Raw genomic sequence first — 20,305 nt, forward strand, 5'->3', positions numbered from 1 at the left:
CCTATACCACAGCCTACAGCAGTGCTGGATCTTTTTTTGTTTTGTTTTTGGTCTTTTTTGTCTTTTTAGGGTCACACCTGTGGCATATGGAGGTTCCCAGGCTAGGGGTCTAATTGGAGCTATAGCTGCCAGCCTACGCCACAGCAATGCCAGGTCTGAGCCACATCTGTGACCTACATACACCACAGCTCATGGCAATGCCAGATCCTTAATCCACTGAGGGAGGCTAGGGATTGAACCGACAACCTCATGGTTCCTAGTTGGATTCGTTTCCGCTGTGCCATGATGGGAACTCCAACGCTTTTACCCACTGAGCAGGGCCAGAGATCAAACCCGCATCCTCATAGATACTAGTTGGGTTCGTTTCTGCTGAGCCACAATGGGAACTCTTGTTTGTTGGAAGTTTTTATTATTTTTAATTTTTATTTATTATTTATTTATTGTCTTTTTGTCTTTTCTAGAGCCGCTTCCTGTGGCATATGGAGGTTCCCAGGCTAGGGGTCCAATCGGAGCTGTAGCCACCGGCCTACGCCAGAGCCACAGCAACACGGGATCCGAGCCGAGTCTGCAACCTACACCACAGCTCACGGCAACACCGGATCGTTAACCCACTGAGCAAGGGCAGGGATCGAACCCACAACCTCATGGTTCCTGGTCGGATTTGTTAACGACTGCACCACAACGGGAACTCCCCTATTTTTAATTTTTTTTTTTTTTTGCTTCCTAGGGCCACCCCCAAAGCATACAAAGGTTCCCAGGCTAGGGGTGGAATCAGAGCTGCAGCCACCAGCCTACACCACAGCTCATGGCAATGCTGGATCCTTAACCCACTGAGCAAGGACTGGGATTGAACCTGCATCCTCATGGATGCTAGTCAGATTCATTAACTGCTAAGCCACAATGGTAACTCTTGTTGGAAGTTTTTAAATCACAGTTTCAATTTCAGTACTTGTGTTTGGTCCATTCATCTTGATTTAGTCTTGGAAGATTGTACTTTTCTGAGAATTTGTCCATTTCTTCTGGGTTGTCCATTTTATTGGCTTATAGTTGCTTATAGTAGTCTCTTATGACCCTTTGTATTTCTGTGTTGTCTGTTTTAACTTTTTTATTTTCAGTTTTATTGATTTGAATCCTGTTTCTTTTTTGATGAGTCTGGCTAAGGGTTTAAGAATTTGGTTGGTTTTTCAAAAAACCAGCTTTTAGTTTCATTGATCTTTTCTACTATTTCCTTGGTTTCTTTCTTTCCTTTTTTTCCCCCTGTCTTTTTAGGGCCGCACCCACAGCACGTGGAGGTTCCCAGGCTAGGAGCTGAGTTGGAGCTGTAGCTGCTGGCCTTTGTCACAGCCACAGCAATGCAAGATCCAAGCCACGTCTGCGACCTACACCACAGCTCATGGCAATGCTGGATCCTTAACCCACAGGGCAAGGCCAGGGATCAAACCTGCGTCCTCAAGGATGCTAGTCAGATTCGTTTCTGCTGAGCCATGATGGGAACTCCCCCTTGGTTTCTATTTAATTTATTTATGCTCTGATTTTTATGATTTCTTTCCTTTTGCTTACCTTGGGTTTTGTCTGCTCTTCTTTCTCTAGTTGCTGGGTTCCTTTCTTCTTTCATACCTCCCTCTCAGGAGTGCTAGTCCCATCCTGACTCCTTTTTCTTTTCTTTTTTTTTTTCCTTTTGTTCACCCAGTTATGTGGAGGGTTTCTTGACATTTTTGGAGGTTTAAGATCTGCCAGTGTTCAGCAGATGTTCTGCACTAATCGTTCTACATGCAGGGTTTTTTTTTTTTTTTTAATGTGTTTGTTGGAGAAGGTGAGCACCTTGTCTTACTTCTCTGCCATCTTGCTTTTGCCTCTGTTACTATTATTTTAAAGGTTTCAAAAATTTGTCTTTTTTTTTTTTTTTTTTTTTTTTTTCAGGGCTGCACCTGAGGCATATGGAGATTCCCAGGCTAGGGGCTGAATTGGAGCCATAGCTGCCGGCCTACACCACAGCCACAGCAATGCCAGATCTGAGCTGCATCCATGACCTATACCACAGTTTGTGGCAATGCTGGATCCCTTAACCCAGGGATAGAACCCACATCCTCATGGATACCAATCGGGTTCTTAACCCGCTGAGCCAAGGTGGGAACTCCAAGGTTGCAAAATTTTAAAAACAAAATGCAAATTACACCAAAAACAGTATTTCTTTCTACTTAGCAGAGTAGAACTAATTAAGACCTGGTAATCCGATAAGGAGGAGGAATTTCCGGCAGGAGTGGGAAACTGTTTGGGGTCTTTACACCTCAGAAGAGAAACTAAGGTCCTGTGTCTATGTGAGCAAATGCAAGGCTGGTACTGCAGCCCTAGACCCACTGAAAATCAACCAACCAGCCACAGTGTTGAAACAGTTGAACAAGATAAGGTCAGATGTGCAGGCAGCCCACGGGAAACAATGCAGCTCTCAAAAGACCCCCTCCAAAGAAAAAAAAAAAAAAAAAAGGAGTTCCCATCAAGGCTCAGTGGTGAATGAACCCAACTAGCATCCATGAAGACACGGGTTTGATCCCTGGCCTCACTCAGTGGGTTAAGGATCTGGCATTGCCGTAGGTCGCAGATGTGGCTCAGATGCCTAGTTGCTGTGGCGCAGGCCAGCAGCTACAGCTCCAAGTGGACCCCTCGCCTGGGAATCTCCATATGCCACGGGTACAGCCCTAAAAGACAAAAAGACAAACAAACAATGCAGCTATCCCAACTCAAAGGGATATACTGCACATTATGCTAAGTGGAGGAAGCAAAGCCACATATCTGACCCTGTTTATGCAAAGTGCCCAGTATTAGTAAATATGGAGACACAATAGATGGGTGGTAGATGGGTGGCTGCTGAGGGCTGGAGGGGAGACAATGCGGAGTTGCTGCTAAGGGGACAGTGCTGCTTCTTGGGGTGATGGAAATGTTCAAAACTGATTTCCTCAGTGAGCAAACTGGTTGTTTGGTAGCATATTGTTGAGCCACTTTGTGGGTTTTTTGCAGGGATTTTTTGGTACTTGATGTCTTTTTTTTTTTTTCTTTGTCTTTTTGCCATTTCTCGGGCCACTCCCGCGGCATATGGAGATTCCCATGCTAGAGGTCGAATCGGAGCTATAGCTGCTGGCCTATGCCAGAGCCACAGCAACGTAGGATCTGAGCCGAGTCTGCAGCCTACACCACAGTTCACAGCAACGCCTGATCCTTAACCCACTGAGCAAGGTCAGGGATCGAACCGGCAACCTCATGGTTCCTAGCTATTCGTTAACCACTGCGCCACCACAGGAACTCTGGTACTTGATTTCTAATCTCATAGCACTGTGCTTGGAAAAGATGCTTAATGTGATTTCAGTTTTCTTATTTACCAAGGCATGCCTTATGGCCCAGCATGTGATCTATCCTGGAAAATGTTCCATGTGCACTTAAAAAAATGTAAATTCTTCTACTTTTGGATGAAATGCTCTGTATGTATCACTTAAGTCCCCGTGGTCTAATGTGACATTTAAGGCCTGTGTTTCCTTACTGATTTTCTGTCTAGATAGTCTGTCCATTGATGTTAGTGGGGTAGTAAAGTCCTCTACTATTACTGTTACTGTCATTTTCTCCTTTTATGTTTCTTAACACTTACCTTATATATTGAGGTATTCTTATCTGGGTGCATACATATTTACAATTGTTGTATGATTTTCTTGGATTGATCCCTTAATTACTACATAGTGAACTTTGTCCCTTACAACATTTTTTTTTTTTTTTGGTTTGTTTCTTTCTAGGGCCATACCCATGGCATATGGAAGTGGCTAGGCTAGGGGTCAAGTTGGAGCTGCAGCTGCCATCCTACACCACATCCATAGCAATGCGGAATCTGAACCACATATGTGATCTATGCTGCAGCTTGTGGCAATGCTGGATCCTTAACTCACTGAGAGAGGCCACAGATCATACCTGCATCCCCATGGATACTAGTCAGGTTCTTAACCTGCCAAGCCACAATGGGAATACTCATAACATTCTTTATAGTCTATTTTGTCAGATACAGGGATTGCTGCTCCAGTTTCCTTTTGATTTCCATGTTTATGGAATATTTTTTTTCCATTTCCTCACTTTCAGTTTGTATGTGTTTCTAGTAGACAGCAAGAATATAGGTAGAGTTTTTTTTTTTTTTTTTTTTAATGGCTACCCCTGAGGCATATGGAAGTTCTTTGGACAGGGACTGAAAATGAGTCACAGCTGTGATCTATGCTGCAGATGCAGCAATACAGCATCTTTAACCCCCTGCGTGGGGCTGAAGATAGAACTGGTGCCTCCTCAGCAACCTGAGTTGCTGCAGTCCAATTCCTAACCCACTGCACCACAGCAGGAACTCCTACAGGTCCAATTGAGTTTTTTTAATATATTTTTTTAAGTTTATTGAAGTATATTTGATTTACAAGTTTGTAATAATTTCTGCTCAACAACAAAGTGATTCAGTTATACCTGCACACATATCCATTCTCTTTCAGATTACTTTACCACAAACATTATCACAGAATAATGGGTAGAGTTCCCTGACCTATAGGGCTCCGTTGGTCAGTCATTCCAAATATCTCGGTCCCAAACTCCCAGTCAATCCCTCCCTCCACACCTGTCCCCATCGGTAACCATAAATTTTTCAAAGTCTGTAAGTCTGTTTCTTTTCTGCAAATAAGTTTATTTGTATCCTTTTTTTGATTCCACACATAAGTGATAATTATGTTTGCCTTTCACTGTCTAACTTCACTTGGACAAAGATAATTTGTAGGTTGATCCATATTGCTGCAAATGGAATTATTTCATTCTTTTTGTGGTTGACTAATATTCCATTGTATACATGTACTTCAATTTCATCTATTCCTTTATCAATGGACATTTAGGTTGCTTCCATATCTTGGCTACTGCAAACAGTGCCACAATGAACAATGGGGTGTACATGCACCTTTTTGAACTATGGTTTTCTCTGAATAGATGCCCAGAATTGGGATCAATGGATCATACGGTAGTTCTTTTAATTTTTCTGAGAAACCTCCATACTCTTTTCCACAGTGGTTGCACCAATTTACATTCCCACCAACAGTGTAAGTGGGTTCCCTTTTCTCTGCACTCCCTCTAGTATTTATTGTTTATAGACTTTCTTTTGTCTTTTTTTTTTTTTTTTTTAATGGCTGCACATGGGATATGGAAGTTCCTAAGCTAGGGGTTGAATCGGAGCTACAGCTGTCAGCCTATGCCTGAGCCACAGCAACATGGGATCTTAGCTGTACATGTAACCTACACCACAGCTCAGGGGAAAAGGCAATGCCAGATCCTTACCTCACTGAGAGCCTAGGTATCAAACCCCTGTCCTCATGGATACTAGTCAGGTTCATTACCACTGAGCCACAATGGGAACTCCTCCTCTACAGGCTTTTTGATGATGGACATTCTGCCTGGTATAAGGTAGTACCTCACAGTAGTTTTGATTTGCAGTTCTCTAATAGTGATGTTGAACATCTTTTCATGTGTTTTCTGGCCATCTGTATGTTGTCTTTGGAGAAATGTCTGTTTAGATCTTCTGCCCATTTATTGATGGGAGTTGTTTGTTTTTGTGACAATGAGCTGCAGAGGGTATTTGCATATTTTAGAGATTAATTCCTTGCCAGTTGCTTCATTTGAAAATATTTTCTCTCATTTTGTGGGTTGTATTTACATTTTGTTTATGATCGCCTTTGCTGTGTAAAAACTTTTATGTTTAATTAGGTTTTAATTTTTTTATTTTCATTACTCTAGGAGGAGGATCTGAGAAGATATTGCTGTGATTTATGTCAGGGAGTATTCTGCTTATGTTTTCCTCTAAGAGTTTTATAGTATCCAGTCTTTAGGTCTTTAAATCATTTTGAGTTTATTATTATGTATGGTGTTAGAAAGTGTTTTTGTTTTTTTGTTTTGTTTTGTTTTTAGGGCCATACATATGGCACATGGAGGTTCCTAGACTAGGGATCAAATCAGAGCTGTAACTGCTGGCTTATGCCACAGCCACAGCCAACAAAGAATCTGAGCTACATCTGTGACCTACACCACAGCTCAAGGCAATGCCAGATCCTTAACACACTGAGCAAGGCCAGGGATTAAACCCACATCCTCACGGATACTAGTTGGGTTCATTAACCACTGAACCATGAAGGGAACTCCTAGAGTTTTTTGCATGTAGCTTTCTTTTTTTTTTTTTGTCTTTTGTCTTTTTTTTTTGCTGCTGTTGTTGTTGTTGCTATTTCTTGGGCCGCTCCCGCGGCATATGGAGGTTCCCAGGCTAGGGGTTGAATCGGAGCTGTAGCCACCGGCCTACGCCAGAGCCACAGCAACGTGGGATCCAAGCCGCGTCTGCAACCTACACCACAGCTCACGGCAACGCCGGATCGTTAACCCACTGAGCAAGGGCAGGGACCGAACCCGCAACCTCATGGTTCCTAGTCGGATTCGTTAACCACTGCGCCACGACGGGAACTCCTGCATGTAGCTTTCTAATTTTCACAGCACCACTTAAAAAATCTTATGGCCCCACCTGTGGTATATGGAAGTTCCCAGTTCTATGGGTTAAATCGGAGGTGCAGCTGCCAGCCTACACCACAGCCACAGCAACATCAGATCCAGTCCACATCTGCAACCTATACTGCAGCTTGCAGCAATGCTGGATCCTTAACCCACTGAGTGGATCCAGTGTGCAAACCCACATCCTCATGGAGTTCCTGCTGAGCCACAACAGGAACTCCGCAGCACCACTTATTGAAGAGACTGTCTTTTCTCCATTATATATTCCTGCCTCCTTTGTTGTAGATGAGTTGACTATAGATGTATGAGTTTATATCTGGGCTTCATATCCTGTTCCATTGATCTATATTTGCGTTTGTGCCAGTACCACAGTGTTTTGATGACTGTAGCTTTGTAGTGTAGTCTGAAGTCAGGGAGCCTGATTCCTCTAGCTCCATTTCTTTCTCAAGATAGCTTTGGCTATTTGGAGTCTTTGCTGTTTCCCCACAAGTTTTAAAATATTTTGTTCTAGTTCTATGAAAAATGCCATTGGTAATTTGAGAGGGATTGCACTGAATCTGTAGATTGCCTTGGGTGGTATAGTCATTTTGACAATATTGACTCTTCCAATCTGAGAGCATGGAATATGTTTCCATCGTTTGTGTTATCTTTGATTTCTTTCATCAGTTTCTTATACTTTTATAGTATAGGTCTTTTGTCTCTTTAGGTAGGTAGGTTTGATGCAATGGTAAATGTGATTCAATAATTTCTGATCTTTCATTGTTAGTATATAGAAATGCAGTTGATTTCTGTGTATTAATATTGTATCCTTCAACTTCACCAAATTCACTGATGAGCTCTAACAGTTTTCTGGCAGTGCCACTGGGATTTTTTTTTTTTTTTTTGGGCAGTATGTGCAGCATATGGAAGCTCCCAGGCTAGGGGTCGAATTGGAGCTGCAGTTGCTGACCTATGCCACGGCCACAGTAATTCAAGATCCCAGCTGTGTACAGGACTTACACTACAGCTCATGGCAATGCTGGATTCATAACCCCCTGAGCGAGGCCAGGGCTCAAACCCACATCCTCACATGTTCTACTGAGGTTCATTACCACTGAGCCACAATAGGAACTCCAGGATTTTCTTTTTTTTTTTTTTTTTGTCTTTTTGCTATTTCTTTGGGCCACACCCTCGGCATATGGAGGTTCCCAGGCTAGGGGTCTAATCCGAGCTGCAGCCACTGGCCTACGCCAGAGCCACAGCAACGTGGGATCCGAGCTGCATCTGCAACCTACACCACAGCTCACGGCAACGCCGGATCGTTAACCCACTGAGCAAGGGCAGGGACCGAACCCGCAACCTCATGGTTCCTAGTCGGATTCGTTAACCACTGCGCCATGACGGGAACTCCCAGGATTTTCTATCTATAGTATCATGGCATCTGCAAAAAGTCCATAGTTTTACTTCTTACTTTCCAATTCAGATCCTTTTCATTTCTTTTTCTTTGACTGCTGTGGCTGGGACTTCCAAAACTATGTTGAATAAAAGTAGCAAAGGGGACATCCTTGTCTTGTCTCTGAATTCTTTCTCAGCTTTTCACCATCAACATTAAGAATGATGTTAGCTGTGGGTTTGTCTTATATGGCCTTTATTATGTTGAAGTAGATTCCCTCTTTGCCCACTATGTGGAGGGTTTTTTAATCAGAAATGGGTATTGAATTTTGTTAAAAGCTTTTTCTGCATGTATTGAAGATTAAAAACCATATATGATCATCTCAATTTGTTGATGTGGTATATCATAACGATTGATATACAGATACTGAAAAATCATTGCATCCCTAGGATAAATCCCACTTTTCCAAGGTGTATGATCCTTTTAATGAACTGTTGGATTCAGTTTGCTAGTATGTTGTTGGGGATTTTAGCGTCTATGCTCATGAGTGATAGTGGCCTGTAATTTTCTTTTTGTGTGTGATATCTTTGTCTAGATTAGGTATCAGGGTGATGGTGGCCTCATAGAATGAGTCTGGAGTGCTGCTTCCTCTGCAGTTTTTGGGTAGAGTTTCAGGATAGGTGTTAACTCTTATCTAAATGTTTGATAGAATTCACCTGTGAAGCCATCTGGTCCTGTTCTTTTGTTTGTTGGAAGTTTTAAAATCACAGTTTCAATTTCAGTACTTGTGATTGGTCCATTCATCTTCTCTATTTCTTCCTGGCTTAGTCTTGGAAGATTGTACTTTTCTAAGAATTTGTCCATTTCTTTTAGGTTGTCCATATCATTGGTATCAGTTGCTGGTAGTAGTGTCTTATGATCCTTTGTATTTCTGTGACGTCTGCTGTAAGTTTTTTTTTTCTTTTTTGTCTTTTTAGGGCTGCACCCATGGCATATGGAGGTTCCCATGTTAGGGGTCCAATTGGAGCTCTAGCCATGGTCCTACACAAGAGCCACAGCAACACTGGTTCTGAGCCTTATCTGCAACCTACACCACAGCTCACAGCAACACCGGATCCTTAACCCACAGAGTGAGGCCAGGGATCAAACCCACATCCTCATGGACGCTAGTCAGGTTTGTTAACCGCTGAGCCACAACGAGAACTCCGTAACTTCTTTTTCATTTCTAATTTTATTGAGTCCTTTCTCTTTTTTTTCTTGATGAATCTACGGGTTTATCAATTTTGTGGCTCTTTTCAAAGAACCAGCTTTCAGTTTCACTGATCTTCTCTATTGTTTTCTTCATTTCTATTTCATTTATTTCTGCTGTGATCTCTGATTTCTTTCCTTCTGCTAACTTTGTGTTTTGTTTTTCTCTAGTTGTTTTACATGTAAAGTTAGGTTGTTTGGGTTATTTCTTGTTTCCTGAGATAGGCTTGTACTACTTCATAGTTCCCTCTTAGAACTGCTTTTGTTGAATCCCACAGTTTTTGGATGATTGAGTCTTCATTATCATCTGTATTTTTTAATTTCCCCTTTGAGTTCTTTGGTGATCCACTGGTTGTATAGTAGCATGTTGTTTAGTCTCCATGTATTTTTTTATCTTTCTGGCAGTTTTTTCTTGTTGTTGATTTCTAGTCTAATAGCATTGCAGTTGGGAAAAGACGGCTGATATGATTTCAATTTTCTTAAATTACCAAGGCTTGATGTGAATGGCTCAGAATGTGATCTACCCTAGAGCATGTTCTGTGTGTACTTAAGAAGAATGTTCTGCTTTTGGACAGAATATGGTGGAAACACAGAAGACCCAGAATAACCAAAGCAATCCTGAGAAAAATGGAGCTGGAGAACTTAGGCACCCTGACTTTAGTCTATACTACAAAGCTACAATCATCAAAACACTGTTTCTGGTACAAAAACAGAAATATGGGTTAGTGGTACAGGATAGGAAGAGTTGAATTCATGGACTTTGAAAAACTTATGGTTACCAAAAGAGACAGGTTTTGCCAGGGGCAGGGGGGAAGAGCCAGGGGTTTGGGATTGAAATGTTTAAAATTAGATTGTGATGATGGTTGTACAACTATAAATATAACAAAGTTCACTGAATCAAAAAAAATTTTTGGTTTGCATTTACCATGAGGTTTTGATATAGCAGTCTATGTATACACATGATTGTTTTAAGTTGCTGATCTCTTAACTTCAAATGAATTAAAAAATATCCAGAGACAAATGAAAACATGATGAACCAAAAACTTTGTGACACAGCAAAAGCAGTTCTAAGAGGGAAGTTTATAGTGACACAAGCTTATGTTAGGAAACAAGAATCTCAAAAAGGAAAGTAGAAGGAAGGAAATAAAAATACAGCAAAAATAAATGAAAGTAGAGACTAAGAAAACAATAGGAAAGATGAAACTAAAAGCTGATTCTTTGAGAAGTTCTTGCTGTGGCTCAGTGGGTTACAAAGCTGACTAGTATCCATGGAGTTCCTGTGGTGGCGCAGTGGTTAACGAATCCGACTAGGAACCATGAGGTTGCGGGTTCGGTCCCTGCCCTTGCTCAGTGGGTTAACGATCTGGCGTTGCCGTGAGCTGTGGTGTAGGTTGCAGATGCGGCTCGGATCCTGCGTTGCTGTGGCCCTGGCGTAGGCCGGCAGCTACAGCTCCGATTGGACCCCTAGCCTGGGAACCTCCATATGCCGTGGGAGCGGCCCAAGAAATAGCAAAAAGACCAAAAAAAAAAAAAAAAAGAAAAAGCTGACTAGTATCCATGATGATAAGGATTTGATCCCTGGCTTTGCTCAGTAGGTTAGGGATCTGGCATTGTTGCAAGCTGTGGTGTAGGTCATAGATGTGGCTCAGATCTGGCATTGCTGTGGCTATGGCCAGCAGCTGCAGCTCTAACTTGACCCCTTGGATGGAAACGTCCATATGCCACAGGTGTGGCCCTAAAAAGGAAAATAAAATGTTTTTTTAAAAAAAAAAGCTAGTCCTTTGAAAAAGATAAAATTTAGCCAGACTCGTAAAAAAAAGGGGGGGGGCAAAATCAATAAAATAAGAAATGAATTAGATATGAAAAAGTTACACCCAGCACCACAGAAATACAAAGAATCATAAGTGACTACTACAAGCAGTTATATGCCAATAAAATGGACAGCCTAAAAGAAATGCATAAGTTCCTCGAAAGGTACAACCTTCCGTGACCGAACCAAGAAGATACAGAAAATATGAACAAACCAATTAGAAGTACTTAAGTTGAATATGTGATTTAAAACTTGCAACAGGAGTTCCCGTCGTGGCGCAGTGGTTAACGAATCCGACTAGGAACCATGAGGTTGCGGGTTCGGTCCCTGCCCTTGCTCAGTGGGTTAACGATCTGGCGTTGCCGTGAGCTGTGGTGTAGGTTGCAGATGCGGCTCGGATCTCGCGTTGCTGTGGCTCTGGCGTAGGCTGGTGGCTACAGCTCCGATTCAACCCCTGGCCTGGGAACCTCCATATGCCGCGGGAGCGTCCCAAGAAATAGCAACAACAACAACAAAAGACAAAAAGACCAAAAAAAAAAAAAAAAAAAAAAAAAAAAACTTGCAACAAACAAAAGTCCAGAACCAGACTGATTCACAGGCAATTTCTACCAAACATTTATAGAAGAGTTAACACCTATCCTTCTTAAACTATTCCAAGAAATTGCAGAGGAAAGAACATTTTTGAATTCATTCTATGAGGCCACAAGCACCCTGAAACCAAAACCGAAAATATCACACACAAAAAAGAAAATTACAGGCCAGTATCACTGAAGAACATAGATGTAAAAACCCTCAACAAAATACTAGCAAATCAAATCCACCAATACATTAAAAGAATCATATATCATGATCATGTGGGATTTATCCCGGAGATGCAAAGATTTTTCAGTATGTGCATATCAATCAGTGTGATACACCACATTAACAAACAGAATAAAAACCATATGATTCTCTCAATAAATGCAGAAAAAGGTTTTGACAAAATTTAATGTCCATTTGTGATCAAAAAATTCTCCAGAAAGTGGGCACAGAGGGACCACACCTCAAAGTAATAAATGCTGTATATGACAAACCCACAGTCAATATTATACTCAATGGCAAAAACCTGAAACCATTTCTTCTAAGCTCAATAACAAGACAAGGATGTCTACTCTTGCCACTTTTATGCAACATTGTTCTGGAAATCCTAGCCACAGGATCAGAGAAGAAAAGAAATAAAAGGAATCCAAATTGGAAAAGAATTAGTAAAATGGTCACTGTTTGCTGATGACATGACACTACAAAGAGAAAATCCTAAAGACACTACCAGAAAACTACTAGCACTTATCACTGAATTAGGTAAAGCCCCAGGGCACAAAATTAATACACAATCTCACATTTTTATACACTAACAACAAAAGATCAGAAAGAGAAATTAAGGAAATTCTCATTCAACATCACAGTAAAAGGAATAAAAATACCTTGGAATAAACCTACCTAAGGATGCAAAAGACATGCTGAAAACTATAAGATGTTGATGAAAGAAACGGAAGATGAGGGAGTTCCCTGGTGGCCAAGCAGTTAAGGATTTGGCATTGTCGTCACTGTGGCTCAGGTCTGATCCCTGCACCACATCCCAGGCCATGCCCCCACCCCCCAAAAGAGAGAAATTGAAAATGATACAAACAGATGTAAAGATATACCATGCTTTTGGATTGGAAGAATCAGTATTGTCAAAATGTTACCCAAGGCAATCTATCTATGCAATCTACAGATTCAATGCAACCCAATGACATTTTTACAGAACTAGAAAAAAAAATTTTTTTTAATTTGCATGGAAACACAAAAGATTCCAAATAACAAAAGAAATACTGAGGAAAAAAAAAATGGATCTGGAAGAATTAGGCTCCCTGACTTCAGACTATACCTCAAAGCTACAGTCATCTAAACACTATGGTAATGGCACAAAACCAAAAATATGGATCAATGAACAGGCAAGAAAGCCCAGAAATAAACCAATGCTCCTACTATGGTTATTTATTCTACTACAAAGAAGGCAATAATATACAATGGAGAAAAGTCAGTCTCTTCAATAAACTGTACTGGGAAAACTGGAAAGCTACATGTCAAAGAATGTAATTAGAAGCTTCTCTAACACCAGACATAAAAATAAACTCAAAATGGATTAAAGACCTAACTGTAAGACTGGATACCATAAAACTCATAGAAGAAAGCATAGGCAGAATGTTCTCTGACATAAATCACAGCAATCTTTTTGGACCCACCACCCAGAGCAATGAATATAAAAACAAAAATAAATGAGACCTAATTAAACTTAAAAGCTTCTGCACAGCAAAGGAAACCATAAACAAAACAAAAGACAGCCCTCAAGGGAGTTCCAATTGTGGCTCCTCAGTAAGAAACTCGACTAGTATCCATGAGGATGCAGGTTCAATCCCTGGCCCTGCTCAGTGGGTTAAGGATCTGGCATTGACGTGAGCTGTGGTGTAGGTTGCCAACACAGCTTGGATTTGGCATTGCTGTGGTGTAGGTGTAGGCCAGCAGCTGCAGCTCTGATTTGAACTCTAGCCTGGGAACTTTCATATGCAGAAGGTGTGGGCCTGGGAAAAAAAAAAAAGTCTACAAACAATGCTGGCGAGGGTGTGGAGAAAAGGGAACCCTCCTGCACTGTTGGTGGGAATTTAAGTTGGTATCGCTTCTATGGAAAATAATATGAAGGTTTCTTAAAAAAACTAAAAATCGGGGAGTTCCTGTCGTGGCACAGCAGAAACAAATCTGACTAGGAACCATGAGGTTGCAGGTTCGATCCCTGGCCTTGCTCAGTGGGTTAAGGATCCAGCCTTGCCATGAGCTGTGGTGTACGTCACGACATGGCTTGGATCTGGTGTGGCTGTGATGTAGGCCAGCAGCTGTAGACCCCTAGCCTGGGAACTTCCATATGCTGCAGGTGCGGCCCTTAAAAAAAAAAGAAAAAGAAAAAAAACCTAAAAATCGAACTACCATATGATCCAACAATCCTACTCCTTGGCATACATCTGGAGAACACCATAATTCAAAAAGACACATTTTTTTTGCACCCCAATGTTCACTGCAGCATTATTTACAATACTGAGATATGGAAGCAACCTAAATTTCAATAGATGAATGGATAAAGAAGATGTAATACATACATACAATGGAATATTACTCAGCCATAAATAAGAACTAAATAATGCCATTTGCAGCAACATGGATGGACTCAGAGATTATTCTTCTAAGTAAGTCAAAGAAAGACAAATATCATATGCTATCATTTATATGTGGAATCTAAAAAAAGATACAAATGACCTTATTTACAAAAAGAAACAGACTCGCAACTTTTGAAAACAAATTTATGTTTCCTAAAGGGGAAAGGATAGATTAGGAGTTTGGAATTAACATATATATCAACAAGGCCCTACTTTATAGCACAATGAACTATACCTTAATATTTTATAATAACTTATAAGGGGGAGTTCCCGTTGTGGCGCAGTGGTTAACGAATCCAACTAGGAACCATGAGGTTGTGGGTTCGATACCTGGCCTTGCTCAGTGGGTTAAGGATCTGGTGTTGCCGTGAGCTGTGGTGTAGGTTGCAGACTCGGCTTGGATCCCGCGTTGCTGTGGCTCTGGTGTAGGCTGGTGGCTACAGCTCCTATTAGACCCTTAGCCTGGGAACCTCCATATGCCGCAGGAATGGCCCAAGAAATGGCAAAAAAGACCAAAAAAAAAAACAAACCTTATAAGGGAAAAGAATCTGAAAAAGAAATATATGTGAAAAAAAGAAATACATGTATGTGTATGTATAACTGAATCACTTTGCTGTATACCTGAAACACAACAATTAAAATCAACTAACTTCAATAAAAAATTCAAAATTGTGTGATGATTGTATTACTTTGTGAATATAAGAAAACACAATGAAGTGAACCCTTGAAAAGGGTTTTTTTTTTTTTTTTTTTGCTTTTTAGGGCTGCACCCATGGCCTTATGGTTCCTAGTTGGATTCGTTTTCACTGCGCCACAACGGGAACTCCAAACGGGAGATTTTTTTTTTTTTTCTTTTGTTGTTGTTGTTGCTATTTCTTGGGCCGCTCCCGCGGCATATGGAGGTTCCCAGGCTAGGGATTGAATCGGAGCTGTAGCCACCGGCCTACGCCAGAGCCACAGCAACACGGGATCCGAGACACGTCTGCAACCTACACCACAGCTCACAGCAACGCAGGATCCTCAACCCACTGAGCAAAGCCATCCCTCCCAACCTCTTAGATTCTACTCTAAGTGGTTTTAAGCTTCTGACCTTCTCTTCAAATCCAAAATGGAAAAATCACTTAAAGTAGTTCACCTATTTAAGTGGATTTTCATAATCAAGTTTTAACAAAATGAGAGACACATGTTAAAAAAAAGAGAAGTATGGAGAACAATCATTAAAACTAACAGTGGAGTTCTCTTGTGGCGCAGTGGGTTAAGAATCCGGTGTTGTCGCTGCAATTGCTCGAGTTGCTGCTATGATGCGGGTTCAATTCCTGGCCCAGGAATTTTCACATGGCATGTGTGCAGCAAAAAAAAAAAAAAAAAAAAACCTCCCACAGGACTGGGAATAGTCTGTGCTCCAACCAGTCAAAGTGGAACATCCTCCTCCTACCATATAGGACACTTATAATAAAATCCCCAGAAGGGTAGGGCCTCAGCAGTGGAGCAACAGTAGCCTGAGATTAAAGGTTTCTTTGGATCCACCTTAACAAAACCTAAAAGTAAGCCTTATATGGAATCTGATAACTAAGTAATTTCACTGCATCCCAGAACAAATCCCAGAAATATTTAAGGAATTAAACCCAACACTCAACAAAGTAAAATTCACTCTGTTCAGCATCCATTCAAGTAAGTAAAAGGAAGAAAAAGTTAATAAAATCAGAAGAATTAAGAGTATCATAAAACTATTTGTTTACCTGAAAAGAAAGTGCTAAGGGACAAACAGAATTTTAAAAAGATGTAAGACATAGAAAACAAATAGCATAATGGCATATATATATCCAGCCATATCAATAATTCTATTACATGTGAATGGTCTAAATATTCCAGTAAAATTAGGATTGTCAACTGAATGTAAAAGTCAAAGTTTGGTCAATAAGACCCAACTATATGCCAGCTAGAGAAATCCAATTTAAATACAAAGACTAAGAGTTCCTGCCATGGCTCGGCAGAAATGCATCTGACTACTACCCATGAAGATGCAGGTTCAATCCCTGGCCTCGCTCAGTGGGTTAAGGGTCCGGCATTGCTGTGAGATGTGGTGTAGGTCGCAGACACAGCTCGGATCTGGCATTGCTGTGGCATTGGTCAGCAGCTACAGCTCCAATTCAACCCCTAGCCTGGGACCCTCCATATAATGCTTTGGTCTTAAAAAGACCAAAAAAATAATAAGTAAATAAATAAATACAAAGACTAAGAGAGATTAAAAGTGAAAGGATGGAAAAAGATATACTCTGCAAACACTAATCGGATGAGATGGGGCATGTTCAGGGTGGTATGGCTGTACACTACAAACACTAATCAAAAGAAAGTTGAGGCATCAACAAGGACCTACTTACTGTATAGCACAGGGAACTATATTCAATATTCTATAATTACCTAAATGGGGAGAAAATCTGAAAAAGAATGTTTATGGGTATATGTATAACTGAATCACTTTGCTGTACACCTGAAACTAAAACAACATTGTAAATCAGCTATACTCCAATATAAAATAAAAATTAAATTGAAAAAAGTTGTGGTAGTTGTATTAACATTAGACAAAAATTTCAGAACAAGGGATATCATCAGAGATGAAGAGAGATATTACATAATAATCATGACATGATTATGTAGTGATCATTACTACACTATCTATTCATTAAGACTTCACAAGAATCATAAACACAGAAGCACCCCCACACAGAGCTTCAAAATACACAAAGCAAAAACTGACAGAACTAAAAAAAGAAATAGGGAGTTCCATTGTCCTGCAGTAGAAATGAATCAGACTAGTATCCATGAGGATGAGGGTTCAACCCCTGGCCTTGCTCAGTGGGATGGGGATCTGGCATTGCCATGAGCTGTGGTGTAGGTTGCAGACGTGGTTTGGATCCCATGTTGCTGTCACTGTGGTGTAGGCTGGCAGCTGTAGCTCCGATTCAACTCCTAGCTGGGGAACTTCCATGTGCTGCGGGTACAGGCCCAAAAAGAAAAAAAGAAACAGACAAATCCACAATTATACTTGATGATTTCAACAATAATCTCTAATAATTGATAGAATACATAAGCAGAAAATCTGTCAGAGAAGAACTGGAGTTCCCATCGTGATGCAGGGGAAATGAATCTGACTAGGAACCATGAGGTTTTGGGTTCAATCCCTGGCCTTGCTCAATGGGTTAAGAATCTGGCATTGCTGTGAGCTGTGGTATAGGCAGCAGACACAGCTCGGATCTGGCGTGGTTGTGGCTGTGGCATAGGCTGGCATCTGTAGGTCTGATATGACCCCTAGCCTGGGAACTTCCATATGCTGTGGGTGCAGCCCTAAAAAAAGGAGAAAAAAAAAAAAAAGATACAGAAGAATGGAATAACACTATGATTCAATTTTGACTTGGCATTTATAGAACACTCTAGCCAACAAAAGCATACACATTCTTTTCAAACGCACACAGAACACTTACCAAGATAAACCACATGCTGAGAAATAAAATGAGTCTTAGTATATTTCCAAGAATTCAAATTATATAAAATTCCTTCTCTGATTGCAACAGAATTAAATTAGAAATATTAATAGTTAGCTGGAAAATCCTCTGCATATTTAAAATTTAACAACATACTCCTAAATAATACATAGTTGGGGAAATTAGGAAATCAGAAACTTTTAAAATGAAAAAAGGGAAAATACAGCATAGCAAAACATGTGGGATGTAGCTAAAGCAGGATCTAAAGGGAAATTTATAGCCTTGAATGCTATATGAGAAAAGAAGAAAGGTGTCAAATCAATACCTAAGTTTTAAGCTTAAGAAACCAAAGTGAAGGAAGGAAATAATAAGAATGAGAAATCAATGAAAAAGAGAACAGAAAAGCAATAGAGAAAATCAATGAAACCAAAAGACAGTTCTTTGCAAAGATCAATAAAATCAATAATTAAACATATATTTACTATATGACTTAGCAATTCACTCTTAGGTATTTATTCAAGAGAAATTAAAACACAAATCTATTTTGTACTCAAACATTTATAACAGGTTTATTTGTAACAGCTAAACCGTGGAAACAACTTAAATGTCCATCAGTTGGTGAATGGATAAACAAATTGTAGAGTATGTTTACAATGGTGTTTATGTGCTGAACTGTGTCCCCTCCAAATTCTATGCTGAAGCCTTCACCTCCAATACCTCAGAATGTGACTATTTGAAGATAGGACCTTTAGAGAGATAATTAAGGCAAACGAGGTCATTAGAATGGGCTCTAAAATCACAGGACTAGTATCCTTATAAGAAGAGGAAATTTGGACACAGAAATGTAGAGAGGGGAGAGCACGCAAGGATACAGAGAAGTGCCATCTACAAACCAAGGAGGGGCTCACAAGAAACCAATCCTACTGATACTTTGATCTTAAGACTTCCAGTCTCCAGAATTGTGAGACAATAAATTTCTGTTGTTTGAGCCACCTAGTCTGTGGCACTTTGCTAGGGCAACCCTAGCAAACCCAACAAATGGAATATCACTCAGCAATAGAAAGGAACAGGAAGAAGATTCAAATAAAGATGTGAACTCAAAAGCATTATGCTAGGTGAAATAAGTCAGAAACAAAAGGCTACATATCATGTTATTCCACATGAAGTTCTTAAAAAGGCAAATTTATATTGGTTGTCAAGGGGCATGTGGAGAAGACGGATGGCGATGGGTCTTAAGAGAACTTTTTAGGCGATGGAGAAGTCCTATATCGTGATAATGGTGCGGTTTACACAACTGCATACACTTGCCAAACTCACCAAATCCTACATATAAAACTGGAGAACTTTACTATGTATAAATTATACCTAGATAAGCCTGATCCAAAACACCCACCAAATTTCAGGAAGATGAGAAGGGTAAGGATATATGCTGAGAGCACGCCCATAACTGAGGCATGCAGGAATGAAGATAATGGTAATGGCACTGGCAGAAAGGAGAAAATGGGTAGAAACAAACGTCAAGAGACATCAGAATGTAGTGCTGGCAAGATAGAGCTGTCAGAGGCTACAGCTTCAGTGTGGGGTGTCAACAGGCAAGAGCAGAAAAGGATCTAAGCCTGACACAGGCCTTTCTGGGAGGTTATTCCCAACCCCCTGGGAGAAGTCAATGTCTGGTGTATCTTCATTCTGCAGGAGAGAAAGCAAAAGGGGGTGAGTGTGGGCATCAAAGGCAGATGTGGAAATGAAACTCGTACAGGAGTCAGTACAGCCCACAAGGGCTGTATCAGGAGAGCAGAAGCTTTGACCATAGTGTGAAGACTGCAGGGAGAAGAGAGTACTCTGGAGAGGACCAGTTACTCAAAGGACCTGATATTTTAGGAACAACATCTCTGAACAAGAGAATATTTCCTGAGGTTGTCACTCTCACACATACCACTTTTTCTGGAATCATCTGAAGTTAAGTTGTAGATATCAGGATGTTGCCTGCTACCCCTAAATTCTTCAGTGTATATCTCCTAAGTGAATGAATATATATAATAGTTGTTGTTGGTTTTGTGGTTTGCTTTTTAGGGCCACATCTGCAACATATGGAAGTTCCCAGGCTAGGGATAGAACCAGAGATATAGCTGCAGGCCTATACCACAGCCACACCAATGTGGGATCCAAGTGGCATCTGTGACCTACACCACAGCTCACAGCAATGCTGAATCCTTATTTTTATTTTATTTTATTTTTTTGTCTTCTCTAGGGCTGCACCCACAGCATATGGAGGTTCCCAGGCTAGGGGTCTAACCAGAGCTATAGCTGCTGGCCTATGCCAAAGCCACAGCAATGCATGATCCAAGGCATGTCTGCGACCTTCATCACAGCTCACGGCAACACTGGATCTTTAACCCACTGAACAAGGCCAGGAATCGAACTCTCATCCTTGTGGATACTAGTTGGATTCGTTTCCACTAAGCCACCTCAGGAACTCTAGGATATTCCCTTACACAACCACAACGCCATCATCACAACCACAAAATTAAATATTAATACAATATGATCTAAGGCACAATACATTTTCAAATTTTCTCAGTTTTCCCAAACACCTTTGACAGATTTTTTAGATCTGTGA

At 40.7% G+C, this 20,305-nt stretch overlaps 1 protein-coding gene across 1 annotated transcript in view; it reads right to left on the bottom strand.

The window, feature by feature from the left end:
• Positions 1–20,305, bottom strand: part of ZNF74 (zinc finger protein 74) — a 29,446-nt gene that overhangs the window by 6,843 nt on the left and 2,298 nt on the right. The window lies entirely within an intron of this gene.

This window comes from Sus scrofa, chromosome 14 (genome assembly GCF_000003025.6).
Source record: "Sus scrofa isolate TJ Tabasco breed Duroc chromosome 14, Sscrofa11.1, whole genome shotgun sequence".
In the NCBI taxonomy this organism is placed as follows: domain Eukaryota; kingdom Metazoa; phylum Chordata; class Mammalia; order Artiodactyla; family Suidae; genus Sus; species Sus scrofa.